Consider the following 25,025-nt stretch of genomic DNA (forward strand, 5'->3'; position numbering starts at 1 on the left):
CTAGGTAGTAAGATCGCGCCCGCTCTCCCCTGACTATTATGTTCAATTGCACAAGAGCTTGACATCAGCCTGTTTATAGGTTTTGTTGTCGCGGCATGTTTTGGAACTCCTACCACAATGCATTCACTGATTGTGTGGTCAAGGGACAATTTACAGCAAAATAGACGGGGTTCACTCTCTGTCTCCAAGTTTGCTGTTTTAACAGTAATGTTTACTGAAATTCTTGTACTGCCTGTACGCTGATTTTTCAGAATTTATAGCAGCTTGAAAGGTCTCTGAGACAAGGCGCTAGTCACCGGCTTTGCGGTGACCCATCAGAGAGACGGCCAGAGCTTCATCTGGCTGCTGTCCATTGAGGTTTACTGTGTTTGTAAGGGGAATACAAAATGGGGTGGAGACAAGAAAAATTGATAAAGTAATTATATGTCATGTACAGCCTAGTCGTTCTGGCTATAGAAGTGTTCTGCTTCCACTTCAACAAGTCCTTTTACTAAAAGAGGATAATGTGATACTGAAGGCCTTGGATCTCTTGTGAATATGCATGGTGGCACCGTGAGCCGTCAATCAGGCCTGGCATGCAGGAGCCCCGTCTCCAATGCCTCCAACTCATACCTACCTGCAGGGAGATACCATGATCAAGGAAGGTGGTTCACCCAGGGCGAGCTCAGCCATTGCACTCTCGCCAGGGTTGACCTCGGCACACCTCCCAACATGTAACTTTGACCGCACACTTGTAGTGGGACTGCGCCCTGCGCTCTCCTGATCATTATGTTCAATTGCAACAAGAGCTTTCTGACACTGGGCCCATTTTATAGGCCTTGCTGTCGTGGCACATTTTAAACTCTACCACAATGCATTCACTGATTGTGGTTTGAGCGACAATTCTGACAGCAAATAGACGGGTTCACTCCTGTCTCCAAGTTTGCTGTTTTGATAAGTAATGTTGTATAGGAAATTTTGTACGTCTGTACGCTGATTCTTCAGAATTCATAGCAGTTTGTGCTGTTCCTGAGACAAAGGCGCAGCTCACCGGGCTTTTGCGGTGATCTATCAGAGACTGCCAGAGCTTACTCATGCTGTCTATTGAGGTTTACTGTGGTTTTGCAAGGGAATAAAAGGGGTGAGATAAGAAATTATAAAGTAATTATATGTCATGTACAGCCTAGTCGTTTACAGAAGTGTTTTGTTTAATTTAACAAGTCCTTTACCAAAGAGGATGATGATACTGAAGGCCTTTGATTCTGTGAATATGCACAGGCACCGTGGAGCCAAATAACTGTGTCTATAGCTAGATTGTCTCCAATGCTTCCAACTCATAATTTCATCTGGCAGAGACACCATGATCATGAAGGTGGTTTATCCAGGGCGAGGCTCGCCATTGCACTTCGGGGTTGTGTTGACTCAAAAGAATTCCCAAATGTGGGAATCTCACTGCACAATTTGTAGTGGGGATCATGCCCGCGCCTCCCTGACTGGCTATGTTCAATTGCAGTAAGAGCTTGACACTGGGTCTGTTTATATGGTTATGTTGTATGCATGTTTTGAACTCCCACCACAATGCATTCACTGATTGTCGTCGGCTGGACAAATTTACAGCAAAGACGGCTCCACTCTCGTTCCAAGTTTGTTGTTTTGATAAGTAATGTTTGCTAGAAATTTTGTAGTGCTCTGTACGCTGATTTTTCAGAATTTATAGTAGTTTGTGTTGTCTCTGAGACAAGGCGCCATGTCACCGGCTTTTGGTGTGATCTATCAGAGACGGCCAGAGCTTACCTACGGCTGTCTACTGAGGTTTACTGTGTTTTCATGTAAGGGAAATAAAAGGGTGTGAGACAAGAAAATTGATAAAGTAATTATATGTCATGTAATAGCCTAGTCGTTTGCTGAGAAGTGTTTGCTTTTCACTTTAACAAGTCCTTACCAAAAGAGGAGTAATGTGATACCAAGGCCTTGGATCTCCAGAATATGCAGAAAACGGAGCTGTAAAATAATCTGTGTCTAAGTAAGCTAGAGCTGTCTCAATGCTTCAACCCATGCCTCTACCTGGCAGGGGAGATACCATGACTGGCGAAGGTGGTTCACCCAGGAAGTAGCCTCAGCCATTGCACTCCTCGAAGCCAGTGCTGACCTGCACTCCCCAAATGTGGGAATCTCGACTGCATAATTTGTGGTAGTGGGGACCGCGCCCGTCGCCTCCCCTGATCATTATGTTCAATTCTGCACAAGAGCTTGACATCGGGCCCATTTTATATTTTGTTGTCAGGCATGTTTGAACTCCTACCTGGCTAAATTTTCTTCCACTCTCCACTGATTGTGGCTTAAGGACAATTTTGCACAGCAAATAGACGGGTTCTACTCCTGTTCAAGTTTGCTGTTTTGATATAATGTTTGCTAGGAAATTTTGCACTGCCTGTACGCTGATTTTTCAGAATTCATAGCAGTTTGTGTTGTCTCTGAGACAAAGGCGCTAGCTCACCGGGCTTTGCGGTGATCTATCAGAGACGGCCAGAGCTTACCTGGCTGCCAGTTCATTGAGGTTTACTGTGTCTGCAAGGAGTAAAGCAAAGTGTGCATATTAGCAACGATATGAATTACATGTCATGTACAGCCTAGCTGCCCCCACAGAAGTGTTTGGTTTACTCAATGAAGTCCTTTACCAAAAGAGAGGATGATTTAGATAGACTTGAAGGCCTTTGGATTCCATGGAATATGCATGGAGGCACTGTGAGCTAAAGACCAGGTCTACAAGGTGAGCCTGTCTCCAATGCCTAATCATACTTCTAACATTCTGGCAGGGGAGATACTGGTGATCATGTGAAGGTGGTCTACCCAGGGCTTATGCCTACTACATTGCACTTCGGTTGTGTTGACACGCACCCCAAATGTGGGAATCTACTGGCACTTGTGGTAGTGGGGATCTGCGCCTCCGCGCCTCCCTGATCACATGTTCAATTGGTACAAGAGCTACACTGGGCCTATTTTATAGGTTTTGTTGTCGTGCATGTTTTGAACTCACTACAATGTATCTACTGATTGTGGTCAGAGGACAATTTACAGCAAATAGACGGTTCACCTTGTCCTGTGTTTGCTGTTTTGATGGGAAGTAATGTTTGCTAGAAAATTCTGTACTGCCTGGGTACGCTGATTTTTCAGGGGGAATTCATGAAACAGTTTGTGCTTGTTCTAGATTAAAGGCGCTAGCTCACTGGCTTTTGCGGTGATCTATCAGAGATGGCCAGAGCTTACCTGGCTGCTGTTCATTGAGGTTTACTGTGTTTTGCAATAAGGAAGGCATATGTGGAGACAAGAAAATTGATAAGCACTATATGTCATATCATTTGTCGTTTCCATAGAAGTGTTTGCTTCACTTCACAAGTCCTTACCAAAAAGAGGATGATGTGATACTGAAGGCCTGATTCTGTGAATATGCATGGTGGCAACCGTGTGCAAATTAACCAGTCTAAAAGAAGCAGGGCGCCTGTCTCTAATGCTTCCAACCTATACCACTCTGGTAGGGGGAGATACCATGATCATGAAGGTGGTTTACCCAGGCGAGGCTCTGTGCCATTGCACTGGGTTGCAAGGACTCTGCGAACCCCCAAATGTGGGAATCTCTCACTGCACAATTTGTGGTAGTGGGGACTGCCCGCCTCCTGATCAACATGTTCAACTGCAACAAGAGCTTGACACTGGGCCCAATTTTATAGGTTTTGTTGTATGTGTTTGTTTTGTACCCACCAATGTATCTACTGGTTGTGGTTTGAGACACTTATATAAAATAGACGGGTTCACTCCCTGTTCCAAGTTTGGTTACTCTTGATATAATGTCTGCCAGAAAATTTGTAGTGCCTGTACGCTGATTTTCAGAATTTATAGTAGCTTGTGGGCGGTTCTGAGACAAAGGCGCCTATGTCACTGGGCTTTTTGTTAGATCAGATTAGAGACGGCCAGAGCTTACTCTGGCTGCCACCATTGAGGTTTACTGTAGTTTTGTAAGGGGAATAAAAATGGGGTGAGACAAGAAAACTGATAAAGCAATTATATGTCATGTACAGCTTCCAGTTTGCCACAGAAGTGTTCTTGTTTGATTTAATAAGTCCTTTACCAAAAGAGGATGATGATAATAGTCTTTTTGATTCTGTGAAGGCGCATGGAGGCAATCAAAGACAAACAACTGTGTCTAAGAAGCAGGAGCCTGTCTCCTAATGTCGAACCCATACTTACCTGGCAGGGGAGATGGGGTACTCATGATCATGAAGGGAAGCCACCCAGGCGCAGGCTCAGCCATTGCACTTCGGCGCTGACCCGTGAATTCCCAAATGTGAACTGACCGCATAATTTGTATGAAGTGTAGTAATCGCGCCCGCGCTCTCCCCTGATCATTATGTTCAATTGCACAAGAGCTTGACACTACCACTTGAGGTTTGTTGTAGTGTTTGTTTGTACTCCTACCACAATGCATCTACCACAGTCGAAAGGATAAATTTTTACAGCAAAATAGACGGGTTCACTCTGTCTCCAAGTTTGCTGTTTTGATATAAATGTTTGCTAGAAATTCTTGTAGTGCTGTACGCTGGATTTTTCTCAGAATTTATAGTAGCCTTGTGTTGTCTCTGAGACAAAGGCGCTATGTCACTGGCTTTTGCGGTGATCTATCAGACGCTGAGCTTACCTGGCTGCTGTCTATTGAGGCTTACTGTAGTTTTTGTGGCGTGGGAATAAAATGGGTGGAGACAAGAATTGATAAAGTAATTATGGCAAAATGCTGTACAGCCTATTTGCTTGGTTATGAAGTGTTTGCCTGTTCAACAAGTCCTTTACCAAACAAAAGAGGATGATGATACTGGAATGGTCTTGGATTCTGTGAATATGCATGGAGGCACCGGTGAGCCAAAACAGAACTGTGTTCATAGGGCTATGGAGCCTGTCCTCAACGTTCCAACTCATACTTACCTGGTGAGGATACCATGACTGGGCGAAGGTGGTTCACCCAGGCGAGGCTCAGCCACGACCCTCTCGTCAGGTTGACCTGCAAGACTCCCCAAACAAATGGGAATCTCGACTGCAAGGTAATTTGTGGTAGTGGAAGATCATACCCATGCCTCCCTGATCAGCATGTTCAATTGCAATAAGAGCTTGAGTGATCGGGCCCATTTTTATAGGCTTTGGTTAATGTGCATGTTTTGAACTCCCCACCCCAATGTACCACTGATTGTGGCTCACGATGTTCTATAAGCAGCAAATAGACGGGGTCTAATTCCTGTTCCTGGTGCCTGTTTTGATAATTACTGCCTTGCTAGAAATTTTTGTAGCCTGTACGCTGGATTTTTCTGTTAGAATTCATAGCAGTTTGTGCTGGTTCTGGAGACAAAGGCGCTATGTCACCGGCTTTTTATGGATCTATCAGACGGTGACGAGTTTTACCTACTGCAACGGTTGAGGGTTACTGTTTGCAAGAAAAAGAGCGTAAATGATAAACATGTGCTTTTAGTCGAGCCGTTGCATAGTTGAAGTGGTTGTGACTATTTCCATATCCTCACCGTAAGAGACATGTAATTAAATGCTCTGTGATTTGTAATAATGCATGAGGTGCCTGATTAACACCTGTGCCTAGTAAGAGATCTGCCTCAATGCTCTCTGAACCCACACTATCTGGCAGGAGACAATAAGACATGAGTGGATGACTGAGGCGAAGCCGGCTGATTATTTGTCGACTACTGCTAGCAATTTAGTAAATCAACAGCATTTAAGAGACTGCGTTGCATTCCACGTTATGTTCAATCATAATGTATCAACACTGTACTGTATTTTATAAATATGCTATGAAAGAGATATTTAGATCCTCTCAGTCAGATCACATTAATGGGTCGATATATATTTGACAGACAAAATAGACGGTTCACTCTGTTCCAAGTTTGTTGTTTTGATAAGTACGTTTGCTAGAAATTTTGTAGTGCCTGTACGCTGACGCCAGAATTTATAGCTTGTGTTGTCTCTGACAAAGGCTTGTGTCACAGGGCTTTATGGGTGGGATCTACTGAGACGCGGCTGGAGCTTACCTGGCTGCTGCTCCATTGAGGTTTACTGTGTTTTGCAAGGGGAATATAAGGGTGAGACAAGAAAATTGATAAAGTAATTATATGTCCATGTAATAGCCTAATGTTTCATACAGAAGTGTTTATTTCCACTTCAACAAGTCCTTTGACAAAAGAGGATGATGACACTGAAGGGGCCCTCTTCTGGATTCTGTGAATATGCATGAGGCACCGTGAGCCAAATAACTGTGTCTAAGAAGCTATGAGCCTGTCTCAATGCTTCCAACCCACAATTTCTACCTGGCAGGGAGATACCTGTGACTGAAGGTGGTTCAACGGTGGGCTATAGGCCTCAGCCATTGCACTGCTGTGTTGACCCCCATGACCCCCAAAAACGTGAATCTCGACTGCACAATTTGTGGTAGTGGATCATGTCCGCGCTTCCTGACTACTATGTCTAATTGCAATAAGAGCTTGACACTGCATTCACCTTATAGGTTATGTTGTAGTGTACGTTTTGTACTTCACCACAATGTACCACTGATCAGGGTCGGACATACTTGGCAGTAAAGTTAGACGGGTTCACTCCTGTTCCAAGTTTGTTGTTTTGATAAGTAATGTTTGCTAGAAATTCTTAGAGTGTCTGGTACTGGATTTTTTCAGAATTTATAGCAGCTTGTGTTGTCTCTGAGACAAAGGCGCTATGTCACAGGGCTTTGCGGTGATCTATCAGAGACGGCTGGAGTCACCTGGCTGCTGTTCATTGAGGTTTACTGTGTTTTGTAAGGGAAATATAAGGGGTGTGGAGACAAGAAAATTGATAAAGTAATTATATGTCCATGTTAGTAGCCCAGTTTGTTTAATAACAAAGAAGTGTGTTTGTTTCACTTCAACAAGTCCTTTACCAAAGAGGATGATGGATAATGAAGGCCTTGGATTCCGTGAATATGCAAGGTGAGGCACCGTGAGCCAAATAATTGTGTCTTACAGTTTATGTGAGCCTGTCCTCAATGCTTCCAACTCATACTTACCTGCAGGGAGATACTGCTGATCAGCGAAGGTGGTTCACCCAGGCGAGGTCTGTTTACCAAGACTCTTGGTTGTGGTTGACTCCCTGCGACCTTCAAATGTGGAACTTGACTGCATACCTAGGGTAGTGGGGACTGCGTCCGCCTCCCTGATCATTATGTTCAATTGCAATAAGAGCTTGACACTGGCCTGTTTTATAGGTTATGTTGTAGTGTATGTTTTGCAATTTCACCAACGCATTCACTGATTGTGGTCAATAATAACGGACAATCGACGGTCTTACTCTGTCCAAGTTTGTTGTTTTGATGGGAGTAATGTTTGCTAGAAATTTTTGTAGTGCCTACGCTGATTTTTCAGAATTTATAGCAGTTTGTAAGGTTCTGGAGATAAAGGCGCTTGTCACCGGGCTTTTATGGTGATTCATCAGAGACGGCCAGAGCCATTTGGCTGCTGTCTATTGAGGTTTACTGTGTTTTGCAAGGTGAATAAAAGGGTGGGAGACAAGAAAATTGGATAGCAATTGAGGCGTCATGCCAGCCCAGCTGCCTGTCACAGTAATGGCCTGCTTCATCAACAAGTCCTTTTACCAAAAGAGGATGATGTGATACTGAAGGCCTGGATTCCTGTGGATATGCATGAGGCACCGTGAGCCAACACCTCGGCCCATGGCTATGAGCTCGTCTCAATGCTTCCACCATACTTACTGGGTAGGAGATACCGTGATCATGAAGGTGGTTCACCCAGGCTGATGGCCCAGCCACTGCACTTCTCAAGCTGTGTTGACTCAGTGTTAATTCCCCAAATGTGTGAAACTGACTGCATAATTTGTGGTAGTGGATCGCGTCCGCCCCTGATCATTATGTTCAATTGCACAAGAGCTGACATCAGCCTGTTTTATAGGTTTTGCTGTCGCATGTTTTAAACTCCCACCACAATGCATTCACTGATTGTGGTCGAAGGATAAATTCTTACAAAATAGACGGGGTTCTACTCCTGTTCCAAGTTTAAGGTTTGATAGTAATGTTTGTTAGGAAATTAAAATGCCTGTACGCTGACTTTTCAGAACTTATAGCAGCTCTGTGCTGTCTCCCCTGAGACACAAGGCGCTAGGGGTCACCGGGGCTTTAGTGACCTATCAGAGACTTCGCCGAGCTTTACCTGGCTGCCGTTCATTGAGGCTTACTGCTTGGGTAAGGGGAATAAACAAGTGGGAGACAAGAAAATTGATATATAATTATATGTCACATGTCAATGTTTCATGAAGTGTTTGTCACTCAACAAGTCCTTTTACCAAAAGAGGACAATGTGGATACTAAGGCCTCGATTCTGTGAATATGCACAGGCACCCGTGAGCCAAACAACTGTGTCTATGGTACAGGAGCCTGTTCCAATGCCAACTCACTTACCTGGTAGAGATACCATGATCATGAATGGTATTCACCCAGACAGGCTCAGCCATTGCACTTCGAAGAAGGATCTGCAAGGACCTCAAATGTGGGAATCTCACTGCATAATTTGTGGTGGTGGTGGGGGACTGCGCCCGCGCCTTCCCTGACTGTATGTTCAATTGCAATAAGAGCTTGACACTGGGGGCCTATTTTATAGGTTTTATACGTGGCATGTTTTGAACTCCACTACAATGCATTCACTGATTGTGGTCGAAGGACAATTTTACAGCAACAGATTGGGTTCACTCTGTCTCCAAGTTTGTTGTTTTGATAAGTAATGTTTGCTAGAAATCTTGTACCGCTCTGCACGCTGATTTCAGAATTATAGCAGCTTGTGTTGTCTCGAGACAAGGCGCGATGTCACCGGCTTTTATGATCTATCAGAGACGTGGCCAGAGCTTTACCTCTGCAGCTGCTGTCTACTGAGGTTTACTGTGCTTGCAAGGAATAAAATGGGGTGGAGACAAGAAAATTGATAAAAGGTAATTACATGTCATGTACAGCCTGAAATGTTTCACAGAAGTATTTGTTTCCATCAAACAAGTCCTTTACCAAAAAGAGGTAATGATGATTGAAGGCCTTTGGATCTCTATAGACATGCATGCAGGCACCTGAGCCAAACAACTGTGTCTGGCAAGCAGGAGCCTGTCTCAACAAGTCCAAATCTACACTACCTGGCAGGTGAGATACCATGATCATGAAGGTGGTTTACCCGGCTGGGCGAGGCCTAGCCATTGCACTGCTGTGCTGACTCATGCAAGACTCCCCAAATGTGGGGAATCTCACTGCATAATTTGTGGTAGTGGGGATCATGCCCGCGCCTCCTGGATCAATATGTTCAATTGCCAAATAAGAGCTTGACATCAACACTTCTTGGCTCTCGGTTGTAGTGTTTATTTTGAACTCCCACCACAACGCATCCACTGTCAGGGTCGATGACAAATTCTGCTGCTGTGCTCAGACGGGTTCACTCCTGTTCCAAGTTTGTCATTTTGATATGACGTTTGCTAGAAATTCTTGTATGCCTGTACGCTGATTCTTCAGAATTTATAGCAGCTCTGTGGTGCCGGGTTCTGAGACAAAGGCGCTAGTCACCGGCTGCAGATTTTATCAGAGACGGCCAGAGCTTACCTGGGCTGCTGTTCATTGAGGCTTCACTGGTGTTTAAAAGTGAATAAATGGGGTGGAGACAAGAAAATTGATAAAGTAAATTATATGTCATGCATAATGAATGTTTCACAGAAGTGTTTGTTTCGATTTAACAAGTCCTTTACCAAAAGAGGATGATGATACTAGCGTTTTGGATTCTGGGTGGGACATGCATGGTGGGCAATTGAGCCAAACATCCCGTGCTCACATGATTTGTCTCCAATGCCTCCAACTCATACTACCTGGCAGTGATACCATCAGTGGCGTGGTTCACCCAGGCGAGGCTCAGCCATTGCACTTCGGTTAGTTGACTAGTGCGACCTCAAAACTGTGGGAATCAATGCACAATTGTGGTAGTGGAAGATCTCCGTCCCGCCTCCCTGACTGAGTTATGTTCAATTGCACAAGAGTTGACACTGGGCCCATTTTATAGGTTGTACAGAGTGTATTGTTTATACCTCCCACCACAATGCATTCACTGATTTCGTGGTCAAGGACAATTTACAGCAAATAGACGGTCTACTCCTGTCTCAAGTTTGTTGTTTTGATAAGTAATGTCATAGAAATTCCTTGTAGTGCCTGCATTGGATTTCAGAATTTATAGCAGTTTGTGCTGTCCTGAGACAAAAGGCGCCATGTCACCGGGCTTTTGCAGTGATCTATCAGAGACTTTGGCTTTAGCCACCTGGCTGCCGTTCGGCCGAGGTTTACTGTGTGTTTTGCAAGGGGGAATAAAAGGGGGTGAGAGCAAGAAAATTGATAAAAGTAAATTATATGTCGTGTACAGCCTAATGTTCTGCCAGAAGTGTTTGCCTTACTTTTAATGTCCTTTTACCAAAAGAGGATAATGTGACACTGAAGGCCTTGATTCTGTGGAATACATGCATGTTGGCACCGTGAGCCAAACAACTGTGTCTAAGAAGTAGAGCCTACCTCTAGTTAAGCCCCCAACCCATACTTTACCTGGCAGGGGAGATACCCATGACTGCGAAGGTTCACCCAGGGCAGGCCTGTGCCACGTAATCTTTGTCAGGTTGACCTGCAAGTAATTTCAAATGTAATCTTGACTGGCACTTGTGGCAGTGGGACTGCGCCCGCGTCTCCTGACTGGCCATGTTCACCACACAGAGCTTGACATCAAACATTTTGTTTTGTTGTCGGCATGTTTTGAACTCCCACCACAATGCATTCAATTGATTGTGGTCGTTGACAATTTTACAGCAAATAGACGGTTCAATTTCTGGTTCCAAGTTTGCTGTTTTATAAGTAATGTTTGCTAGAAATCTGGTACTGCCTGTATTGCTGATTTTCCAGAATCGATGGCAGCTTCAGTTGTCCTGAGACAAAGGCGCTATGTCACGGCTTCCTTTATGTGATCTATCAGAGACGGCCAGAGCTTACCTGGCTGCTGTCTATTGAGGTTTATCAGTTTTGCAAGGGGACAAATGGGGTGAGACAAGAAAATTGATAAGTAATTATATGTCATGTAACAGCCTAGCTGTTTCACAGAAGTGTTTGTTTACTTCAACAAGTCTCTTTACCAAAAGATAGGATGATGTGACACTGAAGGCCTTTGGATTCTGTGAATATGCACATGGAGCACCCGTGAGCCAAACAACTGTGTCTAAGAAGCAGGAGCCTGTCTCCAATGCTTCCAACTCATACTTACCCTGGGCAGGAGATACACTAAGATCATGAAGGCTATTCACCCAGGGCGAGAGGCTCAGCCACTGCACTGAAGCTGTGCTGACCTCGGTGCGACTCCCTGCAAACAAACCTTAATGCACAATCTGTGGTAGTGGGGACTAAAGGTCCGCCTCTCCTGACTGGCTATGTTCAATTGCACAAGAGCTTGACACTGGCCTGTTCTCTTATAGGTTTTGTTGTAGTGCATGTTTTATACTCCCACCACAATGCATCTTACCGATTGTGGTCGAAGGACAAACGAGAGCAAATAGACGGGTTCACCTTCCTGTTCCAAGTTTTGTTTCGTCGATAGTACGCTTCTGGCGGAAATTCTCAGTGCCTGCACGCTTGATTTTTCAGAATTTATAGCAGCTTGTGTTGTCCTGAGCATAAAGGCGCCAGTCACCGGGCTTCGCAGATCTATCAGAGACGGCCAGAGCTAACGGGCTGCTGTTCATTGAGGTTTGATCAGGCGTTTTGCAAGGGGAATAAAATGGGGTGAGACAAGAAACGATAAAGCAATTATATGTTGTACAGCTTCAGTCGTTTCACAGTAGTTGTTTGTTTACTTTAACAAGTCCTTTACCAAAAGAGGACAGATGTGACTGAAGGCCTTGATTCTGTGAATATGCATGTATGGCACCGTGAGCCAAAATAACTGTGTCTATGAAGCAGGAGCTCTGTCTCCAATGCTTCCAACTCATACTTACCTGCTAGGAGATACCATGATCACATGTGGTTTACCCACACAGTGGCCTCAGCCATTGCACTTTCGGTTGGTAAGACTCGCATGAATTTCCCAAATGTGGAATCTCAATGCAAAGGGGCCAATTTCTAGGTAGTGGGGACGTTGCCCGCCTCCCTGATCATTATGTTCAACTGCACAAGAGCTTCTTTGACACTGGGCCCACTTTATAGGTTTTAGATATAGTGTTTGTTTTGAACTCACCACAATGCATTCACTGGTTGTGGTCGTAAGGGACAATTTATGGCAAATAGACGGTTCACTCTGTTCCAAGTTTCAAGGTTTTGATATAAGTAATGTTTGCTAGAAATTATTGTAGTGCCTGTAATGCTGATTTTCAGAATTTATAGTAAAGTTTGTGTTGTCTCTGAGACAAAGGCACGTGTCACTCGGGCTTTGCGGATCTATCAGAGACGTCAGAGCTTACCTGGCTGCTGTTCATTGAGGTTTACTGTGTCCTTTGCAAGGGGAATAAAATGGGGTGAGACAAGAAAACTGACAAAGTAATTTAATGTCATGTGTACAGCCTAGTCGTCTCACAGAAGTGTTGCTCTACTTAACAAGTCTCACCAAAAGAGGACATGTGATACTGAAGGCCTTTGGATCTCTGTGAATATGCATGGTGGCACCGGTGAGCCAAACAACTGTGTCTATAGCTTATGAGCCTGTCTCCTGAAGCCCAACTCATACTTACCTGCAGGGAGATACTTCATGATCATGAAGGTGGTTCACTCCAGATGCAGGCTCACATTGCACTGCTGTGCTTGATCATGCGAATTCCCCAAATGTGAATCTCGACTGCTAATTTGTAGTGGGGTAGATCGCGCCCGCCTCCCTGATCATTATGTCTAATTGCACAAGAGCTGACATCACCATTTTATAGGTTTGTCAGGTATGTTTTGAACTCCCACCCACAATGCATTCACTGATTGTGCTTCCAAGGACACTTCCACAGCAAATAGACGGGTTCTACTCCTGTTCCAGTTTGTTGTTTTGATAAAGTAATGTTTGCTAGAAAATTTTGTAGTGCCTGTACGCTGATTTCAGAATTTATAGCAAACAGGTTGTCTCGAGACAAAGGCGCCATGTCACCGGCTTTTGCGGTGATCTATCAGAGACGGCTCAGAGCTTACCTGCAGCTGCTGTTCATTGGAGGTTTACTCGTGTTTTGCAAGGGAAATAAAGGGGTGAGACAGAAAATTGATAAAGTAATTGAAGGTCATGTACAGCCTAGTCGTTTAAGCTATATGTTTGTCACTTCAACAAGTCCTTTACCAAAAGAGGATGATGTGACACTGAAGGCCTTGATTCTGTGAATATGCATGGTGGCACCGTGGAGCTAAAACAACTGCGGCCCAAGAAGCAGGAGCCTGTCTCCAATGCTTCCAACCCATACTTACCTGGCAGGGAGATACCATGATCATGAAGGTGGTTCGTTCCAGGCCAGGCCAGCCAGCATTGCACTCGGCCAGCTGACCTGCCAATCTCCCAAATGTGGAACTTTAATGCATAATTTGTGGCAGTGGGGATCAGCGCCCGCGCCTCCTCTGATCATTATGTCTAATTGGCATAAGAGCTGAGATCGGGCCTACTTTATAGGTTATGTTGTAGTGGCATGCTCTATAATTCCCACCACAATGCATTCACTGATTTATGGTCGAAGGACAACTTTGTATAAGTAAATAGACGGTTTCACTCTGTTCCAAGTTTGTTGTTTTGATAAGTAATGTTTGCTAGAAATTCTTGCAGTGCCTACGCTGATTTTTCAGAATTTATAGCAGTTTGTGCTGTTCCCAGACAAGGCGCTAAGTGTCACCGGGCTTTGCGGTGATCTATCAGAGATTGAAGCCAGAGCTTACCTTAATAAGGTTCATTGAGGTTTACTGTGTTTTTGCAAGGGAATAAAATGGGGGGAGACAGAAAATTGATAAAGTAATTATATGTCATACAGCCTAGTCGTTTATTAGAAGTGTTTGCTTCATCAATGTAAGTCTCTTACCAAAAGATGATGATGTGACACTGAAGGCCTTGGATTCCTCTGTGAATATGCATGGGAGGCACCGTGAGCCAAACAACTGTGCTCATGAAGCAGGAGCCTGTCTCCAATGCTTCCAACTCATACTTACCTGGCAGGGAGATACCATGATCATGAAGGTGGTTCACCCAGGCGAGGTCAGCCATTGCATCAAGCTAGTTGCTGACCTGCAAGCAGACCCCCCAAATGTGGGAATCTCGACTGCATAATTTGTAGTGGACTAAGGTCTCACATTTCTCCCTGATCATTATGTCTAATTGCACAAGAGCTTGACACTGGGCCTATTTTATAGGCTCGTTGTCGCAGCATGTTTTAGAACTCTACCACAATGCATTCACTGATTGTGTCGAAGGACACCACCTAAGCAGCACATTTGCCCACTCTGTTCCAAGTTTGCTGTTTTGATGGGCAATGTTTGCTAGGAAATTCTTGTACTGCCTGTACGCCTGATTTTCAGAATCAGCAGTTTGCGTTGTCCTGAGACAGCGCGAGCTCACCGGGCTTTTGGCGGTGATCTATCAGAGACGGCTGAGCTTACCTGGCTGCTGTTCATTGAGGGTTCTACTGGGTGTTCTTGCAAGGGGAATAAAAAGGGTGAGACAAGAAATTGATAAAGTAATTTATATGTCATGGTAATAGCTCTAGTCGTTTCACAGAAGTGTTTGTTTACTTCAACAAAGTCCTTTACCAAAAAGAGGATGATGTGATACTTTGAAGGGTTTTGGATTCTGTGAATATGTGACAGGGCAACTGTGAGCCAAACAATCAGGTCTTGGCACATGAGCCTGTCTCCAATGCTTCCAACTCATACTTATCCTTGGAGGGAGATACCTACAAGGGATCATGAAGGTGGTTCACAGCACCAGGGCGACAGGCTTCTCCTTCCTCCTTCCAAGGTAGCCATTGCACTCGGGCTGTGTTGACTCGCGCGACCCCAAAATGTGGAATCTCGACCGCACACTCAGGTAGTGGGATCGCGTCCGCGCTCCCTGACCGGTCATGCTGTCCACCGTACAAGAGCTGACACTGGGCCCATTTTATAGGTTTGTTGTCAGGCATGTTTTAACTCTCACCACAATGCATCTACCGATTGTACGAAGGACAACTTACAGCAATAGACGGGTTCACTCTTAACTCCAAGTTTGTTGGTTTTGATATAAAGGTCGCCAGAAATTTTGCAGTGCCTGTACGCTGATTTTTCAGAATTTATAGCAGTTTGTGTTGTCTCTGAGCAAAGGCGCTATGTCACCGGGGCCTTTGCAGATCTATCAGAGACGGCCAGAGCTTACCTGGCTGCTGTCTATTGAGGTTTACTGTTTTTGGTAAGGGGAATAAATGGGTGAGACAAGAAAACTGATAAAGTAAATTATACTGTCATGTAATAGCCTAGTCGTTTCATAGAAGTAAGTTTGTTTCCACTTCAACAAGTCCCTACCAAAAGAGGATGATGAGACTGAAGGCCTTTGGATCCTGTGAATATGCATGGTGGCACCGAGCCAAATTAACTGTGTGTCTAAGAAGCAGGAGCCTGTCTCCAATGCTTTTTCCCAACCTATACTTACCTGGCAGGGGAGATAACATGACTAAGTGAAGGTGGTTCACTCAGGAATGAGGCTCAGCTGGCTGTGACTGGTTGTGTTGACTCAAACATGCACTCCCAAAATGTGAATCTCGACTGCATAATTTGTGGTGGTGTGGGGACTGCGCCCGCCTCCCCTGACTACACGTTTCAATTGCACAAGAGCTGACACTGGGCCTATTTTATAGGTTTTGTTGTCGTACATGTTTTGAACTCCCACCACAAATGCATTCACTGATTGTGGCCGAAGGACAATTTACAGCAAATAGACGGTTCCAAGTCATGTTTTGATAAGTAATGTTTGCTAGAAATTCTTGTAGTGCCTGTACGCTGATTTTCAGAATTTATAAAGTAGGCCTAAAGGTTGTCTCTGAGACAAAGGCGCTGGCGCCTCCACCGGGGCTTGGGCGGTGATCTATCAGAGACGGCCAGAGCTACTCATGCTGTCTATTGAGGTTTACTTGTGCTTAAAGGTGAATAGTAGCAAGAGGCTGAAAATTGATACAATGCAACTATATGTCACATACAGCCTAGTCGTTTAGGAAGTGTTTGCTCTTAATTTCAACAAGTCCTTTACCAAAAGAGGACATGTGGACAATGAATACCTTTGGATTCTGTGAATATGCAAAGGGAGTGCAAATTTGTTTTCAAACAACTGTGTCTAAGAAGCATGAGCCTGTCTCCAATGCTTTTCCAACTCATACTTACCTGGCAGGGGAGATACCAAGGATCATGAAGGTGGTTCACCCAGGGCGAGGCAGGCTCAGCGCATTGCACTTCAAGCAAAGGACTCGCGCGAACCCCCAAATGGGGTAACCCGACTGCATAATTTGTGGTAGTGGGGATCATGTCCGCGCCTCCTGATCATTATGTTCACTGCACAAGAGCTGGACATCAGCCCATTTTATGCAGGCCTTGTTGTCGCAGCATGCTCTTAACTCCCACCACAATGCATTCACTGACTGTGGTCGAAGGACAATTCTTGTGGTATATGTGCCAGACGGGGTTCACCTCGTTCTGTAAGCCTGTTGGGTTTTGATAAGTAATGTTTGTTAGAAAATTTTGTACTGCCTGGTACGCTGATTTTCTGTGAATTATAGCAGTTTAAAGGTTCTGAGGACAGCTGGCACAGGCTCACTCTGGGCTTTCTAGTGATCTATCAGAGACGGCCAGAGCCTACCTGGCGGCTGTCTATTGAGGTTTCACTGTGTTTGCAAGGGGAATAAAAGGTGGAGACAAGAAATTGATAAAGTAAATTAGAAGTGTCATGTACAGCTCTAGTCGCTTTGGTTGGTATGTTTGCTTCACTCCGTAATAAACCTTGGCCAAAGAGGATGATGGGATACTGAAGGCCTGATCTGTGAATATGCATGGTGGCAACTGGTGAGCCAAACAACTGTGTTCAGCAGAAGCAGGAGCCTGTCTCCACTGCTTCCAACCTGTTCACTTAACTGGCAGGGGAGATACCATGATCATGAAGGTGGTTCATCTATGGCGAGGCTCAGCCATTGCACTTCGGTTGTAAGGATCTGCAAGTGAATTCCCCAAACAACCTCTGACTGCACAATTTGTGGTAGTGGGGATCAGCGCCCGCGCTCCCCTGATCATTATGTTCCACCTGTAAGAGCTGACATCAGCCTTGGTATTTTATAGGTTTTGTTGTCGGCATGTTTTGAACCCCACCACAACAGCATCTACTGATTGTGGTCAAGGACAATTTACAGCAAAGGACGGGGTCTTTACCTGTTCCAAGTTTGTTGTTTTGATAAGTAATGTTTGCCAGAAATTTTGTAGTGCCTGTACTGGATCAGAACTTATAGCAGTCAGTGTTGTCTCTGAGACAAAGGCTATGTCACCGGGCTTCCTTATGTGATCTATCAGAGACGGCCAGAGCTTACCTGGCTGCTGTTCATTGAGGTTTACTGTGTTTTGCAAGGGGAATAAAATGGGGTGGAGACAGAAAATCAGAAAGTAATTATACAACACAGAAGAAGCCTAGTCGTTTGCTGAAGTGTTTGTCACTTCAACAAGTCCTTTACCAAAAGAGGATGATGTGAGGCTGAAGGCTCCTTTTGGATTCTGTGAATATGCATGTAGGTGGCACCGTGAGCCAAACAACTGTGTCTGGCAGTTTGAGGAGCCTGTCTCCAATGCTTCCAACTCATACTCTCTACCTGGCAGGGGGAGATAATATGATCATGAAGGTGATCTTTACCCAGGAAGTAGGCTCCAGCCACTGCGACTGGTTGTGCTGACCTTGCGAATTCCCAAATGTAACTTCGACTGCACAATTTGTGGTAGGGACGTCCACTTCCTGATCATTAGGTTCAATTGCACAAGAGCTTGACATCAGCCTATTTACAGGTTTTGTTGTCGTGTGCATGTTTTGTAAACCCCAAATAAAATGCATTCACTGATTGTGGTCGGGAAGGACAATTTATGGTGCAAATAGACGGTTCCAAGTTTGTTGTTTTGATAAGTAATGTTTGCTAGAAATTCTTTGTAGTGCCTGTACGCTGATTTGGGGAATTCCAGAGGCAGTTTGTGTAAGTGTCTCTCCGAGACAAAGGCGCTATGTCACCGGGCTTTTGGTGGTGATCTATCAGAGACGGCCAGAGCTTACCCTGGCTCGTTGTTCATTGAGGTTTACGGTGTTTGGCAAGGTGAATTAAAAAGGTGAGATATGGAAAATTGACAGTAATTATATGTCATATATAGTTTGGGGTCATTTACAGAAGTGTCAGATGCTTCCACTTCAATGTCCTTTACCAAAAGAGGATGATGACATTAAAGGTTCTTTGGATTCTGTGAATACGCATAGAAGGCACCGTGAGCCAAACAACTGTGTCTAAGAAGCAGGAGCCTGTCCTGGGGCCAAGCCTAACTCATACTTACCTGGCAGGGGAGACACTATGATCATGAAGGTTGCCGTGGTTCACCAAGGCGAGGCTCAGCCACGTGACTTCGGTTGTGCTGAACCTGCTTAACCCCAAATGTGGGAATCTGACCGTACAATTTGTGGTAGTGACTGCGTCTCGCCTCTCTGACTATTATGTTCACTGCACAAGAGTTTCGACACTGGGCCCATTTTACAGGTTTTGTTGTAGTGTGGCATGTTTTATACTCCCACCACAATGCATCTACTGATTGCAATGGTTGACAATTTACAAGGGGCCAGACGGGCTCACTCTGTTCCAAGTTTGCTGTTTTGATAGCAATGTTTGCTAGAAAATTTTGTAGTATTTAGATCCACACTTTTCCAGAATCGCAGCAGCTTGTGCTTGTCTCTGAGATAAAGGCGCTACAGTCACTGGCTTAAGGTGATCTATCAGAGACGGCTGAGCCACCTGACAAGGTTCATTGGAGGTTTACTGTGTTTTGCAAGGGAATAAAAGGGGTGAGACAAGAAATTGATAAAGGCAATTATATTATGCACAGTTTAATGTTTCTGCACAGAAGTGTTTGCTTCACTTCAACAAGTCCTTTTACCAAAAGAGGATGATGATACTGAAGGCCTTTGGATTCTGTGAATATGCATGGTGGCAATCTTCGTGAGCTGAAATAACTGTGTCTAAGAAGCAGAGCCTGTCTCCAATGCTTCCTAACCCATACTTACCTGGGCAGGGGAGATACCATGATCATGAAGGTGGTTCAACGCAGGGCGAGGCCTCCAGCCATTGCACCCCCGGGGTTGTGCTGACCCCTGCGACTCTAAATGTGGGAATTCCCGACTGCATAATTTGTAGTAGTGGGGACTGCGTCCGCGCTCTCTCCTGACTGGTCATGTCTAACTGCAACAAGAGCTTGACATCAGCCTGCTCATAGGTTCTATTGTAGTGCATGTTTTGTACTCCCACCACAATGCACTACTGATTGTGGTCGAAGGACAATTTTAATATGTTAGACGGTCTACTCCTGTTCCAAGTTTGTTGTCTTGATATAATGTTTGGTTAGAAATCTTGTGTGTACTGTACGCTGATTCTTCAGAATCATAGCAGCTTCAGTTAGTCCTGAGACAGCTGGTCGCCTGGCGTCACCGGGGCTTTTTGCGGTGATCTACTGAGACTGCCAGAGCCACCTGGCTGCTGTCTATTGAGGCCTACTGTGTTTTATGTAAAGGTAAGGTGGGAGACAAGAAAACTGATGTAAGTAAATTGAGAAGGTCATGTACAGCCTAGTCGTTTCATTAAAGGTTTATTTTACTTCAATGAAGTCCTTTACTGAAAGAGGATGATGGATACTGAAGGCCTTGATCTTGTGAATATGCATGGTGGCACCGTGAGCCAAACATTCGTGCTCCAAGCAGAGCCTGTCCCCACGGCTCCAACCCACACTACCTGGCAGGGGAGATACCATGATCATGAAGGTGGTTCACCAGGGCGAGGTCTGTGCCATTGGGTACTCTGGTTGTGCTGACTCTGAACTCCCTACTGGGAATCTCTACTGCAATAATTTGTGGTAGTGGATCAAGGCCCGCGCTCTCCCCTGATCATTATGTTCAATTGCAATAAGAGCTTGAGACTGGGCTCTGTTTTATAGGTTATGTTGTAGTGAGAGTTTGTACTCCCACACAATGCATTCACTGATTGTGGTCAAGGACAATTCTTACAAATAGACGGTCTACCCTGTTCCAAGTTTATTGCCTTGATAAGTAATGTTTGGCTAGAAATTTGTAGTGCCTGTACGCTGATTTTCAGAATTTATAGTAGCTTCTGTGCTTGTCTCGAGACAAGCTTAAGTGTCACCGGGCTTTTATGGTGATCTATCAGAGACGGCTGGGAGCTACCTGGCTCGGCTGTCTACTGAGGCTACTAATGTGTTTGCAAGGAATAAAATGGTGAGACAAGAAAACTGATAAAGCAATTATGTCATGTACAGTCTAGCTGCTCATTGTATGTTTGCTTCACTTCAACAAGTCCTTCACCAAAAGAGGATGATGTGGGATACTGAAGGCCTTGATTCTGTGAATATGCATGGGAGGCACCGTGAGCCAACAACTGTGTCTAAGAAGCAGGAGCCCGTTCCAATGCTTCCAACTCATACTTACCTGGCAGGGGAGATACCATGATCATGAAGGTGGTCTTACCCAGGCGAGGCCTCCAGCCTCGCCACCTGGTTGTGTTGACTCAAAAGAATCTCCAAATGTGGGAATCTCTGACTGCACAATTTGTGGTGGTGGTGATCGCGCCTCCGCGTCTCCTCTTGACTATGTTCAACTGCACAAGAGCTTGACATCACCATTTTATAGGTTTGTTGTCGTGGCATGTTTTTAGAACTCAATTACACGCATTTCACTGATTGTGGTCAGAGTGACAAATTTTGCTACAAATAGACGGGTCTAATTTTCGTTCCAAGTTTGCTGTTTTGAGGCAATGCTTCTGTTGGGGAAACTCCCTGTACTGCCTGTACGCTGATTCAGTCATAGCTCTGTGTTGTCTCTGAGACAAAGGCGCCTGAGCTCACCGGGCTTTGCGTGATCTATCAGAGACGGCCAGAGCTACCTTGGGTCGCAACCATTGAGGCTTACTAGGTTTTCTTGGTGGTGTAATGTTGGTGGAGACAAGAAATTGACAGCCAATTATATGTCATGTACAGCATTTAGTCGTTTAAGCACAGAAGTGTTTGCTCTACTCAACAAGTCCTTTCACTAAAAGAGGATGATGATACTGATACTCCTTGATTCTGTGAATATGCATGGCAGGCACCGTGTCAAACAACTGTGTCTACAGGAGTTCCGTCTCACTGCCCAACCCACTTACCTGGCAGGGGAGATACTATGATCATGCAAAATGCGTGGTTCACCAAGGGCGAGGCCTAATATCACAGACTTTGGTTGTGTTGACTCGGTGCGAATTCCCCAAATGTAACTGACCAGCATGGTACTCCAGGGTAGTGCAGACTGCAACCACGCCTCCCTGACTATTATGTTCACTGCAATAAGAGCTTGACATCATCCCATTTTAGGTTTTGTTGTAGTATGTTTTATACTCTCATCACATGCACTCCACCCGTATCGTGGTCGAAGGACAATTTTACAGCAAAATATAATGGTTCAATTTCTGTCTCCAAGCAGTTTGCTGTTTTGATAAGTAATGTTTGCTAGAAATTTTGTAGTGCCTGTGTGTACGCTGATTTCCAGAATTCTCGATATGGAGTAGTTTGTGTTTGTCTCTTGAGATAAAGGCGCTTATGTCACCCGGGCTTTTGCGGTGATCTATCAGAGACGGCCATGAGCTTGCCTGGCTGTTCATTGAGGCTTACTGCTGTGTTTGCAAGGGGAATAAAAGGGTGACAAGAAAACTGATGGGCACTTATATGTCATGTGGCCAGCCTAGTCGCTCTATTGGAAGTGGATGTGTCGACTTCAATGTCTCCTACCAAAGAGGATGATGTGATACTGAAGGCCTTTGATTCTGTGAATATGCACAGGCAATTGAGCTCAAAACAACTGTGGCTCAGAAGCAGGAGCCTGTCTCCAATGCTCTAACTCATACTTCTACTTCCGGCAGGGGGAGATACCATGATCATGAAGGTGGTTCACCCAGGATGCAGGCTTTCAGCCATTGCACTCGGGTTGTGGCTGACTTCTGCGAATTCCCAAATGTGGGAATCTCTGACTGCATAATTTGTGGTAGTAGACTGCAGGTCCATGCCTCCCCTGACTGTATTATGTTCAGCCTGCAATAAGAGCTGACACTGGCCTGTTTATAGGTTTTGTTGTAGTGTATGTTTAGGACTCACCACAATGTGTATCTACCTGATTGGGGTTTAAGGACAATTTTACAGCAAATAGACGGGAGCCCACCCTGTTCCAAGTTTGTTGTTTTGATATGGTCAGTTTTGCTGGTGGAAAATTTTGCAGTGCCTGGTACTTGGATTTTCAGAATTTATAGCAGTCTGTGCTGTCTCTGAGACAAAGGCGCCATGTCACCGGCTTGCGGTGATCTATCAGAGACCCGCCAGAGCCACCCATGCTGCTCCATTGAGGCTTAACAGTTTGCAAGGGAATAAAAGGGAAGAGACAAGAAAATTGATAAAGTAATTATATGTCATGTAATAGTTTAGTTTAAGTCTCAATAGAAGTGTTTATTTACTCAACAAGTCCTTACCAAAAGAGGATGATGTGGGACACTGAAGGTTCTTGATTCTGTGAATATGCATGGTGGCACCGTGAGCCAAACAATCGTCTATAAGCAGGAGCTGTTCCCAATGCTTCCAACTCATACTTACCTGGCAGGGGAGATATATTATATGATCAGCGAAGGTGGTTCACATCGCAGGCGAGGCTCAGCCATTGCACTTCGGTTGTGCTGCTGACTCGCACCCCCAAATGTGGAATTTTACTGCATAATTTGTGGTAGTGGGGATCACACCAGCGCCTCTCGACCATTATGTTCAATTGCACAAGAGCTTGAGACTGGGCCTGTTTTATAGGTTGTGTTAGTATGTTTTGTACCTCCCACCAATGCATTCACTGATTGTGGTCAATGACAATTTTACAGCAATAGACGGGTTTACTCCTGTTCCAAGTTTGTTGTTTTGATAAGTAATGTTTGCTAGAAATTCGTAGTGCCTGCACGCTGATCTTTCTGTAGAACTTCATAGCAGCCTGTGCTGTCCTGAGACAAAGGCGCGGCGTCACCGGGCCTTTATGGTGATCTATCAGAGAGGTCAGAGCCACCTGGCTGCTGTTCACTGAGGTCAATGAAGGTAAGGGAATAAAAGGTGATGGGGAAATTGATAAAGTAATTACATGTCATGTAACAGCTCTATTGTTTCCACAGAAGTGTTTGTTTCACTTCAAATGCAAGTCCTTTACTACAAGAGGATGATGGACACTGAAGGCCTTTCTTTTTTGATTCTGTGAATATGCATGGAGGCAATTGTGTAAGAGCCACAAAAATAACTGTGTCTACAGTTTATGAGCCTGTCTCAATGCTTCAACTCATACTTACCTGGGTGGGAGACACTGACATCATGAAGGTGGTTCACCCAGGCGAGGCTCAGCCACTGTACTTCGGGTTGTGTTGACCGCGCGAATTCCCAAACGTGGGAATCCCGACTGCATAATTTGTGGTAGTGGGGATCGCTGTCCATGCTTCCCTGATCATTATGTTCAATTGCACAAGAGCTGACACTGGGCCTATTTTATAGGTTTTGTTGTCGCGGTATGTTTTGAACTCCCACCACATCGTATCTCACTGATTGTGGTTTGGCTGACAATTTTACAAATAGACGGTTTACTCCTGGTTCCAAGTTTGCTGTTTTGATAAGTAATGTTTGTTTAGAAATTCTTGTACTGCCTGTAATGACTTTTCTAGAATCTATGGCAGTTTGTGTTGTCTCTGAGATAAAGGCGCTGAGCTCACCGGGCTTTTGCGGTGGGGGATCTATCAGAGACGGCCAGAGCTTTACCTGGCTGTTCATTGAGGTTTACTATCGTGTTTTGCAAGGGAATGAAAGGGTGAGACAAGAAAATTGATAAAGTAATTATGTCATGTACAGCCAGTCGCTTCACAGAAGCTGTTTGTTTCTACCAATGAAGTCCTTACCAAAAGAGGATGATGACAACAAGGCCTTTGGATTCTGTGGAATATGCATGGTGGAAACTCAGTGAGCCAAATAACTGTGTCGGTACAGAGCCTGTCTCAATGCTTCAACCCAGCACTTACCTGTAGGGAGATACCATGATCATGAAGGTGGTTTACCTGCCATGCAGGCTCAGCCATTGCACTCGGGTTGTGCTGGACTCCGTGGCGAATTCCCCAAACGTGGAATCCCCGACTGCATAATTTGTGGTAGGGATCGCGCCCCTTCGCCTCTGATCATTATGTCTAATTGCACAAGAGCTGAAAGCAATAAATGCCTTTATAGGCTTTGCTGTCGCAGACAATGAACTCCCACCACAATGCATTCACTGATTGTGGTCAATGACAAATTCTACAGCAAATAGACGGTTCACTCCTGTTCCAAGCTCTTATTGCTTTGACAAGCAATGCTTTGCTGAAACCTTTGCAGTGCCTGTACTGATTTCAGAATTATGGGCAGTTTAGCTTGTCTCTGAGACAAAGGGCGCCTATGTCACCGGCTTTGCGGTGATCTATCAGAGACGGCCAGAGCTACCTGGCTGCCGTTCATTGAGGCTTTACGGCTTGTAAAGGTGGAATAAAAGGTGGAGACAAGAAAATTGATGTGGCAATATATGTCATGTACAGCCTAGTCACTTGACAGAAGTGTTTGCTTCACTCAACAAGTCCCTTTACCAAAAGAGGATGATGCGATAACTGAAGGCCTTTGGATCTGTGAATATGCATGGAAG

At 44.9% G+C, this 25,025-nt stretch overlaps 20 non-coding genes and 7 pseudogenes across 20 annotated transcripts; all 27 read left to right on the plus strand.

The window, feature by feature from the left end:
- Nucleotides 1-608: 608 nt before the first annotated feature.
- LOC124851489 lies at nucleotides 609-763 on the plus strand (annotated as a pseudogene).
- A 554-nt stretch (nucleotides 764-1,317) lies between these two features.
- Nucleotides 1,318-1,471, plus strand: LOC124851464 (annotated as a pseudogene).
- Nucleotides 1,472-2,033: 562 nt separating this feature from the next.
- LOC124851473 lies at nucleotides 2,034-2,200 on the plus strand. The gene has a single exon (XR_007032520.1). It is a non-coding gene; the product is annotated as a U1 spliceosomal RNA (small nuclear RNA).
- A 581-nt stretch (nucleotides 2,201-2,781) lies between these two features.
- Nucleotides 2,782-2,939, plus strand: LOC124851492. Its single transcript, XR_007032533.1, has one exon. It is a non-coding gene; the product is annotated as a U1 spliceosomal RNA (small nuclear RNA).
- A 561-nt stretch (nucleotides 2,940-3,500) lies between these two features.
- Nucleotides 3,501-3,657, plus strand: LOC124851469. Its single transcript, XR_007032516.1, has one exon. It is a non-coding gene; the product is annotated as a U1 spliceosomal RNA (small nuclear RNA).
- A 559-nt stretch (nucleotides 3,658-4,216) lies between these two features.
- LOC124851485 lies at nucleotides 4,217-4,378 on the plus strand. Its single transcript, XR_007032527.1, has one exon. It is a non-coding gene; the product is annotated as a U1 spliceosomal RNA (small nuclear RNA).
- Nucleotides 4,379-7,058: 2,680 nt separating this feature from the next.
- LOC124851488 lies at nucleotides 7,059-7,215 on the plus strand. Its single transcript, XR_007032530.1, has one exon. It is a non-coding gene; the product is annotated as a U1 spliceosomal RNA (small nuclear RNA).
- Nucleotides 7,216-7,760: 545 nt separating this feature from the next.
- On the plus strand, nucleotides 7,761-7,922 carry LOC124851477. Its single transcript, XR_007032523.1, has one exon. It is a non-coding gene; the product is annotated as a U1 spliceosomal RNA (small nuclear RNA).
- A 540-nt stretch (nucleotides 7,923-8,462) lies between these two features.
- On the plus strand, nucleotides 8,463-8,619 carry LOC124851471. Its single transcript, XR_007032518.1, has one exon. It is a non-coding gene; the product is annotated as a U1 spliceosomal RNA (small nuclear RNA).
- Nucleotides 8,620-9,179: 560 nt separating this feature from the next.
- LOC124851461 lies at nucleotides 9,180-9,340 on the plus strand. The gene has a single exon (XR_007032511.1). It is a non-coding gene; the product is annotated as a U1 spliceosomal RNA (small nuclear RNA).
- A 1,982-nt stretch (nucleotides 9,341-11,322) lies between these two features.
- LOC124851490 lies at nucleotides 11,323-11,487 on the plus strand. Its single transcript, XR_007032531.1, has one exon. It is a non-coding gene; the product is annotated as a U1 spliceosomal RNA (small nuclear RNA).
- A 562-nt stretch (nucleotides 11,488-12,049) lies between these two features.
- On the plus strand, nucleotides 12,050-12,212 carry LOC124851486. Its single transcript, XR_007032528.1, has one exon. It is a non-coding gene; the product is annotated as a U1 spliceosomal RNA (small nuclear RNA).
- A 566-nt stretch (nucleotides 12,213-12,778) lies between these two features.
- LOC124851481 lies at nucleotides 12,779-12,927 on the plus strand (annotated as a pseudogene).
- Nucleotides 12,928-13,484: 557 nt separating this feature from the next.
- LOC124851449 lies at nucleotides 13,485-13,643 on the plus strand. Its single transcript, XR_007032501.1, has one exon. It is a non-coding gene; the product is annotated as a U1 spliceosomal RNA (small nuclear RNA).
- A 567-nt stretch (nucleotides 13,644-14,210) lies between these two features.
- LOC124851466 lies at nucleotides 14,211-14,370 on the plus strand. The gene has a single exon (XR_007032514.1). It is a non-coding gene; the product is annotated as a U1 spliceosomal RNA (small nuclear RNA).
- Nucleotides 14,371-15,681: 1,311 nt separating this feature from the next.
- Nucleotides 15,682-15,847, plus strand: LOC124851482. Its single transcript, XR_007032525.1, has one exon. It is a non-coding gene; the product is annotated as a U1 spliceosomal RNA (small nuclear RNA).
- Nucleotides 15,848-16,406: 559 nt separating this feature from the next.
- LOC124851454 lies at nucleotides 16,407-16,570 on the plus strand. The gene has a single exon (XR_007032505.1). It is a non-coding gene; the product is annotated as a U1 spliceosomal RNA (small nuclear RNA).
- A 579-nt stretch (nucleotides 16,571-17,149) lies between these two features.
- Nucleotides 17,150-17,311, plus strand: LOC124851443. The gene has a single exon (XR_007032495.1). It is a non-coding gene; the product is annotated as a U1 spliceosomal RNA (small nuclear RNA).
- A 558-nt stretch (nucleotides 17,312-17,869) lies between these two features.
- LOC124851483 lies at nucleotides 17,870-18,022 on the plus strand (annotated as a pseudogene).
- Nucleotides 18,023-18,593: 571 nt separating this feature from the next.
- On the plus strand, nucleotides 18,594-18,751 carry LOC124851474. The gene has a single exon (XR_007032521.1). It is a non-coding gene; the product is annotated as a U1 spliceosomal RNA (small nuclear RNA).
- A 563-nt stretch (nucleotides 18,752-19,314) lies between these two features.
- On the plus strand, nucleotides 19,315-19,481 carry LOC124851446. Its single transcript, XR_007032498.1, has one exon. It is a non-coding gene; the product is annotated as a U1 spliceosomal RNA (small nuclear RNA).
- Nucleotides 19,482-20,036: 555 nt separating this feature from the next.
- LOC124851480 lies at nucleotides 20,037-20,189 on the plus strand (annotated as a pseudogene).
- Nucleotides 20,190-20,745: 556 nt separating this feature from the next.
- Nucleotides 20,746-20,908, plus strand: LOC124851457. The gene has a single exon (XR_007032507.1). It is a non-coding gene; the product is annotated as a U1 spliceosomal RNA (small nuclear RNA).
- Nucleotides 20,909-22,202: 1,294 nt separating this feature from the next.
- Nucleotides 22,203-22,357, plus strand: LOC118104086 (annotated as a pseudogene).
- Nucleotides 22,358-22,928: 571 nt separating this feature from the next.
- On the plus strand, nucleotides 22,929-23,089 carry LOC124851470. Its single transcript, XR_007032517.1, has one exon. It is a non-coding gene; the product is annotated as a U1 spliceosomal RNA (small nuclear RNA).
- Nucleotides 23,090-23,653: 564 nt separating this feature from the next.
- Nucleotides 23,654-23,812, plus strand: LOC124851453. Its single transcript, XR_007032504.1, has one exon. It is a non-coding gene; the product is annotated as a U1 spliceosomal RNA (small nuclear RNA).
- A 558-nt stretch (nucleotides 23,813-24,370) lies between these two features.
- LOC118104082 lies at nucleotides 24,371-24,523 on the plus strand (annotated as a pseudogene).
- The last annotated feature ends 502 nt before the right edge of the window (nucleotides 24,524-25,025 follow it).

The sequence above is a fragment of the Hippoglossus stenolepis genome, unplaced genomic scaffold (genome assembly GCF_022539355.2).
Source record: "Hippoglossus stenolepis isolate QCI-W04-F060 unplaced genomic scaffold, HSTE1.2 HiC_scaffold_37, whole genome shotgun sequence".
Lineage (NCBI taxonomy): Eukaryota > Metazoa > Chordata > Actinopteri > Pleuronectiformes > Pleuronectidae > Hippoglossus > Hippoglossus stenolepis.